The sequence below is a fragment of the Xyrauchen texanus genome, chromosome 10 (assembly GCF_025860055.1).
Source record: "Xyrauchen texanus isolate HMW12.3.18 chromosome 10, RBS_HiC_50CHRs, whole genome shotgun sequence".
Classification (NCBI taxonomy): domain Eukaryota; kingdom Metazoa; phylum Chordata; class Actinopteri; order Cypriniformes; family Catostomidae; genus Xyrauchen; species Xyrauchen texanus.
In genome coordinates, this window is record NC_068285.1 from 23,687,857 (window position 1) to 23,699,531 (window position 11,675).

At 37.0% G+C, this 11,675-nt stretch overlaps 1 protein-coding gene across 1 annotated transcript in view; it reads right to left on the bottom strand.

Moving 5' to 3' along the window:
• ahdc1 (AT hook, DNA binding motif, containing 1) overlaps positions 1–10,553 on the bottom strand; it is a 27,163-nt gene extending 16,610 nt beyond the window's left edge. The window contains 2 exon segments of the mRNA XM_052136246.1: positions 6,273–6,366; positions 9,919–10,553. The gene's annotated coding sequence lies outside the window, so the exon portion shown is untranslated.
• Between the last annotated feature and the right edge of the window lie 1,122 nt (positions 10,554–11,675).

Sequence of the window (11,675 nt, forward strand, 5' to 3'; positions counted from 1 at the left end):
CTGAAAAATGCAGTACATTTTCTGGAAAAGGCTGTATGTGTGAAAGGGCTATTGTTCCATGAACATTTCCTGCTTGACAAAACAGAGGCTATTTAGTAGAGATAGGTTACTTCTATTAAAATGAATGGGAGAAATTGGAACACCCAATGGCAGCCAACGTTCAACAGATGTAGAAAGAAAGTCTCGACTTACAGGTAAAATAGCCAGTAACCTTTTAGGTACAGAAATCATCTGTCAGTCAACTTGAGAACATGTATGCGAATTAGCTTAATCTGAGATAAAGACGCACAATTTATTACACCAGTTGTGACAGAACGACATGCTCCTCCCTAGGATCATCGTCGCCAGTGGTGACTTTTCCCCATTTGGCATCATGTGATGACGCTCATCTGAACCCAATGAAGAGCCTCATATCCGCTGCCTTTAAACACCGAACACGCCTCACCTCGTGAGACCTATCTCTACCTGCTTGCATCTTCGCAGGTCCAGGAACTGACTGGGGAGTGTTGGAACTGGACCCGCAGCCTGGAACCGTGGCATGAGTTAGATGCGACAGCGAGGATTGGAGCACGTGTCACAGCCGATGGACCAGGATGCTGGGCCGCTATTCCCCTCAAGTGCAGAGGCCCAAGGCAAACGGGCCGCTTGAGTGAAACCGCCACCCCATGTGCCTCAGACCACTTTTGCCAAGACCTTCCCCTGTCTTCACTACTCTTCCTTCACCTAGCCCTTTCTACCACGAAGGCCCCAGATTCCCCTATGTTTTGGACATTTTCAATAAATCCCTCTCACACCCTCTGTGTCCATCTCTTCCACACAGTCCAACCCTGCCACACAGTGTTGCCAGTTTTTACTGCTTATTTGAAATATGTTTTCTTTTTACCACAATTTTGACCAACCATTTTGGAGAATAATTTTTTTCCCCATTTAAGTAGATAGGAGCTGTATTTTCATGAAACATGTTTACATAGAAATATAGCTGCCCAAACTACAAGAGCATTACAAAGATGCCCGCCTAGTGGACTGACTTACCTTGAAAAAGAGACTTTGTTGAAAGGATTTTTTTTTGTTTACATTTTTAAAATGGTCTATATACTGTATATATATATATATATATATATATATATATATATATATGTTTATTGTTTACATGCATAATCTATACTTCTTACAAGTATTTACATTGATATATAAAATAAGTGCTAAAATGGTCCTGCCTCTTTGGGTGTTTTATAGTGTTTGCAGTATTCGCACACATCTTCTTTATTAGAATTAAATGTTTATTTATTTATTTATTTTTATCAGAAAACAGAGAAGAATAGAAAGGGTACCCCCGTTGGGAAATCAATGTTCTGTCTGGTGATTGTTCTAGCTATAAAATGGGCAGGACCCTGTCAAAAGTGAACAATAATTGAAATGATGAAGTATATGATTCACAAGTATGAAATGTAAACGCACTGCTGTCAAGTGCAAAGAGTTTGATGGCTCGGAGATACATGCACAGTTATTTGAAATGTGGGGTAACATTTTTATTTCAGCATTCATAATCAGATATTTTGTCAATTTGGTTAGAAAAACAGTTTTCTGATTCACAATCAACTACTGTGGAGTTTCAGACTCAAACTCATATTGCTTTATGGGCATGAAATGCTTTAGTACATTTTGCCAAAGCATTAAAGAAAAAAAAGAATTAAATCATAATAATAGAAAAAGAGAGAACAATAATAAAATCTTATAAATAATAAGAAAACCAAATCTCGCTCTCTTTAACAAGCGATCATATTGAATGCATGTATGTGTTTATCCATGCCCTAAACTCCCCTATGTGCCTGATATTCAGTAAACAGCTCATCAGCCAATAAGCTTATACTTACACCTTCATTTCAGCTGGTCTCTCTCTCTGCACACGAACCCGACTGCTTTCACACACCTCTCTAACCCACCTCTCCTTCACTGCTATTCATCTCTGAATTGTACAGAATGCACAGCCCGCCAGCTCTTTCACACACACACTACAGATATAGACATATGGAATGTGCAGCACACACATCCCACACACACTCTCTGGCAGACACACACACTCACACATATTGAGTCAGACCTTGAGGCCAGTGTTTGGTAGAGGGGCCTCTCCATTGCGGCCCTGACTTCCTGACTTGCCCCCCCACAGCACCCCTGTTCCACTGTTGCCGTGGGAGACACTGCTGCAGAGCCCGTTGCCAAGGAGAAGGGCTGCTGGCTGGCTTTTTAAACAACAATGGCTGCCTTGTGCACATTCCAAATCTAGACACTGACAGCATGTTAAGACCTGCTCAAAATACACATATACACTCTCTTTTTCTGTCTGTCTCTCTTTAACACACTCATACATACAGATAAAACACATATGCAGATATTCCTGTGACTTTTTCACATGTTCTCTCACTTAAGCTCTCTCTTGCAATGTCTCTATGGGGCTTTTTCAAAAGCATCTGTTTCTCTTTAAACCGCATAGTCTCTCTAACTCTCTATCCCACTCTCTTATTCTGTTTCCATGGTCTATAATTGCTCCCTCTCTTTCAGGATGGGAGTGTATAGTGCTCTCATCCATCTTTCTGTTGTACACTCCCTCTATCATCATGACCAGAAAATTCCACTCCCTCCTACTCTCTCTCTTTCTCTCTTATCGGCACTTAGTACCTCTGCTGTTCCCCCACTCTCTCACTTTCTTCTGTTTCTTTATCTCTTTCTCTCTCTTGCTCACTCTTCCTCCCTTATCTCCCCCAAAGTACCCCTCCTCTTCCCCACCATCTCTCACTTTCTACTATGTCTCTCTCTCACTTGCTGTCTCTGCACTGTGTAATCTCACTCGCTCTCTCTCTCTCTCTCTCTCTCTCTCTCTCTCTCTCTCTCTCTCTCTCTCTCTCTTCCTGTCTCTGGCAGAGGAAGTGTGTGTTCCCCAGGGGGAGTTGGGCTCATTAACTTCCAGCAGACAGAGAGAAAGAGACAGAGAGAGAGAGAGAAAGTGTGTGAGGGTTGAGAGAGAGAGAGAGAGAGAGAGAGTGCAAAAGAGGAAGAGAGAGAGAGAGAGAACAGGAAAAAGAGAAACAGGGGGAGGGTGAGAGAGCCTGCAACTCAGTCTGAAGGTGAGGAAAAGACAGGAGATGGAGAGACAGAGAGAAAAGAGAGAGATATAGATAGACAGAGAAATAGATATTATCTTTGACCAATCACCAAGGACATTCATATCCTGTTTTAATATTAATTTCTATCAGTCAGTGTTCAACAGAGTCTGTGTCTAAGTTAATAATTGTTCATTAGTATTACATCTACATTTTTCTGTATTTTAACCAGTTTTTTTTCTGTAACACCACTCCTTTTATATTTCTTTCACAAATACACTGTATATTTTTCTTTTCTTAATTTTTTTTCATTTCTTAATTTATTTATGTTGTTTTTATTTTGCACTATTTCACTTGTAAGGAGCTAAGCTGCATGTTTCAACGCTGCAAAGCTGCAAATGCTTTGGCAATACGAATGTAAAATTATTTGTCATGCCAATACCACACATTAAAAGTGAAACTGAAACAATCAACTTGATATACATTTGGATTAATACCCTGTCTATACTGGACGTGAGCGTAGTCACATTATAATTATTATAATCAACAATGTTGCCATGTAGCATCCCTTGTATCGCAATGCACCTTCAGTTGACAGACTGATACTCCTGACACTTTATTATCCTTTCTGACTGAAATAAAATTATTTTACTTACCAAATATCACACATATGAATCTTTTTGCCATGAGTTTTATGCATTACTTATTTAAATAACTCCTGATTGTTACATTAAAGCCAGCTCATGATGTTTCTTGTCACTGGTCTACTAAAGAAGATCATTGTTTGTTTCTAACCACATGTAGGCAATACGCAGATTTAGCAAGAATAACATTAGAGTAATAATGGTAACACTTTACAATAGGGTTACATTTGTTAACATTAATTAACAACATTAGTTAACATGAATCAGCAATGAACAATACTTATTAAGCATTTATTAATATTGGTTAATGTTAATTTCAACATATACTAATCCATTTTTAAAATCAAATGTTGTATTTGTTAACATTAGTTAATGCACTATGAACTAACATGAACTAATAATGAACAATTGTATTTTTATTGAATAACATTAACAAAGATTAATAAATGCTGTACAAAATATTGTTAATTGTTTGTTTAATATCCCTAATGCATTAATTAATGTTAACGAATGGAGCCTTATTGTAAAGTGTTACTGTAATAACTAGATTATAAAATAAATAAAGGTTTATATCAATGGATTAACATTGAAAATAAAGAGGATATACAAATTATTTATCCATTTGATTGGTCCATACTTTCTGAATGTCATAAATGTTTCCAGTGTAGACAGGCTCAATCTGTTGCATCATATCGATTCAAACCGACAATTCCGGTGTAGACAAAGTGTAATACTACTAATTCAACAACAAATTAATTCATTCATTCGTGTATTATTATTATTATTATGATTATTATTATTATTATTATTATTATTTCAATTAGCTTCAGAAAGAGCACATATAAGTCTGTAGCAGTATGAGTGCAGCCTCAGTGCTGGAGGGCAAACAGGTGTTTTTGAGCTTGATGCCTGACACACCAACACCCACAGTCATGTGTGGGAAAGCTGAGGTCACTGGTGTGAATTCAGCTCTGGGACCAATTTGATCATGATTTCATTAAATGAACAGCATGCCTCCACAACATGTGTCTCTAGTACAATACTGAAATGAAAAGAGGGAATCAAGTCGACTGGATTGAAGATCTGTGGACCTCCCACCAAGTCGAGGACTTTAGATGGATTAATTGCAGTGGTATTCACAATAGGGAGGTCTTAACTGATTATTTGATTCTTAAGATAATGTTCTGTCCTTCTCAGGACTATCTGAATGATTTATCTCACTGCACAGTCATAAAAACAGCTGTTGTTTCATTGTACCATTAAGACGCTTAAAGTTGATTTATTAATAATATATTTAGCAATTTATAATACATTTATTGCTACGCTATGACGCCTTCAACATGTCCCACAGCTATAAAACATGCAGGATGCATTTATACCCCTTCAGTGAAATTTGTCATGGTTATCAATGACTTGCACTGTTTACAAACATGACAGCATTATGAAATATTTATGAAGTGTGAAAGAAAAGAAAAAAAGATTTTTGGGAAAAAGGCATTTGTAAATCTAACTATGGGATTTTTTTACCACATTAAATGTCTAATTAAAACGACACCCCCAACAAGAAATGTTTGGATTCATTTACCACATCCTATCTACACTGTTATACTGTCATATTGCCAGAAGCCAATTAATTTGAAGTACTGTAAATTTATATAAAGAGCATGTCAGATCATGTCCACACAGACGTGGTTGCTATTTATGAATAAAAGGTACTACATTCTTAATAAAAAAAATATATATATATATATATGTTATACAGTAAAGCTGGAACATGGTCTGTCCTTCTAATGTCTTAGCTTGAATGACAACTGAAAGATTCTGCTTCGGTGATGCAAGACTTATCGCCATATTTCGGATAACACTGAGGTAACGAGTACTGTCTTAAAAAGATATATCATAAAGGTAATAGTACACATCAAAGACCATGACTAGGAAATAACATCTTTCACCTTATTTGAACCTAATGGAAAAAAATGCTTTACACATAACACGTTTATTGGTTTCATTGACTTATACAGTATCTGTCCTCTTTTTATAACACAACCTTCACTTCTTGTCACATATTTCCTCTTTCTCCATCTTCTCTCATCATTAAGTTTTTTTTTTATTATTTATATTTTAGTAACTATTTCATGGTTCATTTGTGAATAAGTTAATGAAATTGGACTGCTTAAATGAACAAACCTCTGTGAATTATATGTAAATATGTTGTATTCAGCTTGTGAAGCTATGAGAAAACTTTGTAGTCCATTCGCATATCATAAGAACATGGAAGAAGGGTACAAAGTTCAAACAAAGTCCCTAAAAATTACTGGCTCAGGTACTGAATGTGTGCTAATAAAAGCACATACAAACAGATTAAGGTATAAAAGGCTGTGGTGAATCTGAGTTTTTGTTTAATTTAGTGAAATAAATGGAAGCACATCATTGGAAGTTCTTTAATTAGATCACTGAGTTCAATGTGCATATCACAGGCTGTTCTGTGTGACCTGAAATGATGTATGAAATGAAAACCCACACTTACCTTAGACATTGATTCTCTCAATCATTTCTCATCTCACTCTCAAAATGCATGTTTCCATGGCAATCTTTAGCCTAGCAATCTAGCAGTTTGTTACCTGAAAAATGAGAGAGTGTAAGAGAGAGAGACAAGGACAGAGAGCAAGACAAGGATTGAGACATATGTCAGCATTAACAAAGGCATGTCCTCACTATAAATTATATACGATTTAACATATCAGAACAGTGCAACCTATACAAACAATTAAAGTCTATGAAGTTAACAGCATGAAAGCAGAACTGCATGAGTTTCTGTATTAAAGAAGCCATATGATGATGACATCATACAATACAAAGTCAATTAAATCGTGAATTACCCAGATTCATGTGGTGCCTCATTTGAACACACAAACCTTAATATGCACCACAGTGAACCCTGAAAGCACTTTATGGCTGAGTTTTAAAATGGACATGTTCAATGCAAGAATAAGATCTACAAGCATTATATCCTATGAGTGGTAAGAGCTTCAGTTGCGGATGTCACAGGCTCACAGCATGCATGAGTTGCACTCAGTTTATGTGATCTATATGTGTTTCTTTCTCTTCCATGCTGCTTCTCTCCCTTGTTTTTCTTTCTCCCCTCCCTTTCTCTCTTACGCTTTAATAATTGAGCTGGTTCTGCCTCTTGTTAGAGTTTGCTTGTTACTGAGAGACACAGAAACCAGCCAGGTATACAGAACCCCTAGATACTCTCTTGCCTTCTCTCTCACCAACTCCATCTTCTTTGCTCACAAGTTCTCTGTGTCTTTGTATCTCATGCTCTCACACACACATACTGATGTGAATAAACTTCCTCCCTGGACTGTGGAACCGGGGTCAGAGGTGAAAATCTCTCCAAAAAACCCAGCAAGAGTCAGTCAACGAGGGAATGGAAAAGTGGAGGGAGTTGAGTGAAGTTCAGTATTCATGTATAGTTTGGAAAGTATGTGTTGTGTATGTGTTGAGTGAAAAATGTTGCTATAAGGGTAGCTGCAGCCAAGGTCAGTTTTTTAGCCAATGCTATGTCTCTCTGCTCTGCCAATCAGATGTTTCCAGCTGTTGTGGGAAACTAAGCTTTCTTTACAGAATAAAGGTTGCCATGGAGACCAGAGCTTTAAGACTAGCGGCCTCTCTCTGACAGGTGGACAAGGTAACACATGCACAGTCGACCCCCCGACTCCCAACATAACCTAAAGCAGTGTTTCCCTGCCAGGGGTACGTATGAGTTCTAGAGGTAAAGGTTTTGAAAGAAAAAAAAATGATAATTTTTTTTATTAATCTCAGTCCCTTTTTAGGAAAGAAAACAAAATAATGTGTGAAACGTGTGCAATTTATTTATACATTTGCGTGAATGACACTCAACTGCGATTTGTTGAGTCTGTTTTTCCACTCACAGTTTCATTCTTTATTTTAACTGTACAACTTTAATTATATACTGTATATGATAATATATATATATATATATATATCCAAAGTGCATTTGAACAGCGGTGAAACACTTATATTTGATGTGTTACATGCATACAGCAAATATATAAATAAACCTTTTGTAAATTGTCAGCTTTATGCTAAGCTAAAATGCTAAGCTAAAATTAATTTTTTTCTAAGAAGACCTTTGATATTAGGGCAAAAATCATATTCTTGGTAATAATTTTTGTATTGTTTTCCTGCAAAAACATCTACAAATATTTTAAACAAGATTCATTTGATTTATCTTGTTTTAGAAACAACACTGCATTAGATATTTAGTTTCTTTTTCAGAATGTATTTTTAACAAGTGTATTTTGTCTTACTGTACTGGCAGAGATTTTATAGTCAAAACAAGTGAAAAAATCTACCAGTACTGAAGAAGTAATCCAAAGTATTTATAATACATGACTGACCTTGAGTAAACTAATGGAATACACCACAAATTACATTTTACAGCATCTATTCTGTAACCTGTTGTGGAATACATTTCAAAAGTAACCCTCCCAACCCTGCATATATATATATATATATATATATATATATATATATATATATATATATATATATATATATATATATATATATATATATATGCTTAATGATAATTATTTATAGCATTCAAAAAGACCAAAAAGATTGTAGACCTACATTCAAAAAATTCTTTTACGATGTACACATTTCAATTTCATAACAATTTTTTTTTATTGAATTGAGTAATCTTTAATAAATACTAAATAAAAAACTATATATTTACGTTTTATTTATTTTAATTTGTTAAACATTACACAATTCATTTTTATGTAATTTTGCTATGAAATTGAAATGTGTTTAAGTGATTTACGAGGACTTTTTTTAGGTTACAAACTGGTAATTACAAGGGTGTTTTTGTGAGGGTTAGGGGATATAATATAGTTTGTACAGTATAAAAACATTATGTCCATGCAGAGTCCTCATAATGATCTTGGGCCAGAAAAAGATGTTCAAACTCATACAGTTCAAATTACAAAAAAGAATATGCTATACATAAGACAACCACCAAGGCACATTTACAAAATCATGCAGCTCAATCTATACAAAATAATAATGTACATTAGATATGATTTGTATGGGCGTTAGGATAAATGACAGCATCCTGATTACCTGCATGATTACCTATCAGTCGCCATGACAACATACCATATGGGTAAAGAAGAGAACCATTCGATATCCGTGTCCTTATAGATATCCTCGTTTCCGTAATGTCATGTGTGCGTGTTTGGGGCAGAGCAGCGTGCGTGCTTTTTTATTTACGTTCTTGGCGTGTGCTGTGAATAATCGAGACTGTCACAACATAAACATCTTCACATTACGCGCCACCGTCGCGCGCACAACGGGAGTCGAAAGATTTGCGCTAACGCGCCACTGCATTACTCATCATTGCCCACTGTCAGAGCAGAGGACATCAGTAAAAAAAAAAAGACCTAACTTTAATTGCCATGTGAAAACAGTGCTGCATAACCAGAGAGGGAGAGACTGAATAATTAGCCAGACTAATCAAAAGTCGAGTCATTTGCGAGCTCGAGGCAGGCGCGTGAGTCTGGTGTTGCCTCCCCATGATAATCACCAAACGCATCAGACGCTCATACATGCCGTCAGTCAACAGCCACTTATGATCACTCATCAGTATTCCATAATTAATGGACACAACATTCATGGTAGCCCTGTGTCATGATGCACGTTTTACGCACACGCACGAACAAACTGAATGGTCAATTTTCTTTCATTTATCAAAACGAATAGACTATTTTGCCTTTCTCTGTTATATTTTAGGCTACAGATTATTCTATCGCCATTATGAAAGACAATGATGTTGCCCATGTGGCTTTTTTAATTGCATAAAATACTTTAAGGGTCAGAAATATTCATTATTTAAAAAAATAAAGTGAATACTTGAGATGACTCATGTTCGACCGAAGCGTAGGTGAGTGCAATCTGTGTACCTAAGCTTTATGAATGCGCGCGTGTGAATATGAGTGACCTATCGCGAGCTCAATGAATGGCAGCGATGAGGTTAATAAAAATTCCTTCAATAGAAAACACAAACCCTCGTGAAATGCGGAGCGGCGCAGGGGAAGACTATGCAAATGTTGGCAGTGAAGCCAGACGCCGCGGCGCGCACTCACCGGGAGGCTCCGTGCTCCGCGCTGCTGCAGCTGTGGTGCCGCGCTCCTCACGCGCTCATCAGGGGTCTTGCGCCTGGATCACAGAACATTCAGTACTATTGCCAGTCTTGACATGCGACATCCTGAAACCAGAAGGTGTCTTTACGTGGAAAACACTATTAGGGAATGTTGGAGGCTTTGGTCATCCCGATCCTCTTCTGTCTTGCGACATCAAAACAAGCTGTTCAGCATCTGGTTTAAAAAAAAAAAAAAAAAAAAAAAAAAGCGAAAACAAGAAGAAAAAACAAAACACAAGAATCTAAAAATGCAGAACATGGGAAAACTTGCGTATTGTTGTCACCACAATTTCGGACAAAAATACAACAGCTCAAAATGTAGTAACAGAGTACCGCAGACACCGGAGCGCCCCGGGAAATTGGAATGAGCGCCGTTATGCGCCGTTTCTCGCCCTCTGCAAACCAACTCGGAGGTATCTAGTCAGAGAGAGAGAGACGTAGACGTGCTTTGTCGAATGGTGCATCCGGGCCTCCGTAGATTCTTGTGTCTGGATTTTTATTTCTCTGGAGGACTCTGGGTACTGAAGTTTGGCTCACCACCTGTTAATGACTTCATTCTCTCTCTCTCTCTCTCTCTCTCTCTCTCCTCTCTCTCTCTCTCTCTCTCTGTGCGCGTGTGGATGCGTAAAATGTCTCAGACATTACCAAAGGGTTCTAGAGAAATGGAATAAATAATCCTGCATTCGTGACACAAATGCATTTCTGAAATCTAGAAGTATACCAACAAGCTTAAATAAAACATTTGGGATACGCAAAAAGAGCAAAGAAAGAGGATGATGCATGCAAGGATAAAGAGATTACTTGGAACGTGAGAGACAAGAGCTTAGAGAAGTGTACCCCCATGCAAGAGGTGAAATAGCCATCAAGGTAGCACCCAAGTGCAAATTGTCCATTATGCAAAGTGCTTTGGATGATTGGTAAAGTGAATATATTCACTCCAGAGAAGTTATGAGGGTTAGCAGAGGGATGAAGATGGAATACACTCATATGGCCGAGAACATTTGTGTTGAAACATATTGTGATAAAACAAACATTTTCGACTGAAGAACTGTACTGAAGTATGGTGTTACATTTGGAATGATGTCCTACAATGATCTTAATGTCTGAAAACATTATAGTGATAGGATTACTGTCTTAGATACGAGCAGTGGGATGTGTATGTATCAAACTTGGGTATTATTTGAGCTGTAATTTATTTAAATGGTTTATGGTGTTATGTTGTCATGGCAACAAAGTTGTTAAATTGGAAATAACTTTACACAGAAAAGATTAGTAGGCTATATTATCACACTAAAATCATGTTAGGATGCATATGGTTTATCTCTTGTGGCTATACTTTTGAAACAGTGAGTATTTTAATGCTTACAAACTGGCCCCCATTCACTTCTATTGAAAGTGCCTCACTGTAACCCAAATTTGAGCTTTTTTAAAAAAAATCAGGGATAAGTCAAAATTTGGTTTGTGGTAATCAGCATTATGACACAAATGCTTTTGATTAAGCTTGACTTGTATTGAAACTGGAATATTCCTTTAAGTATCATTGCACTGTGACTAATTCGTTTTATTTGATTGCTGATGCATTATTCTACTTTTCCTAAATCACCTGCTTAGTGCCCCATTGCTGTACTGATTATAGTATTGTATTTCCTCATATGTAAAGATCTTAAGTAGGCTATTTTGGTTCACTGACAATGAGCTCTT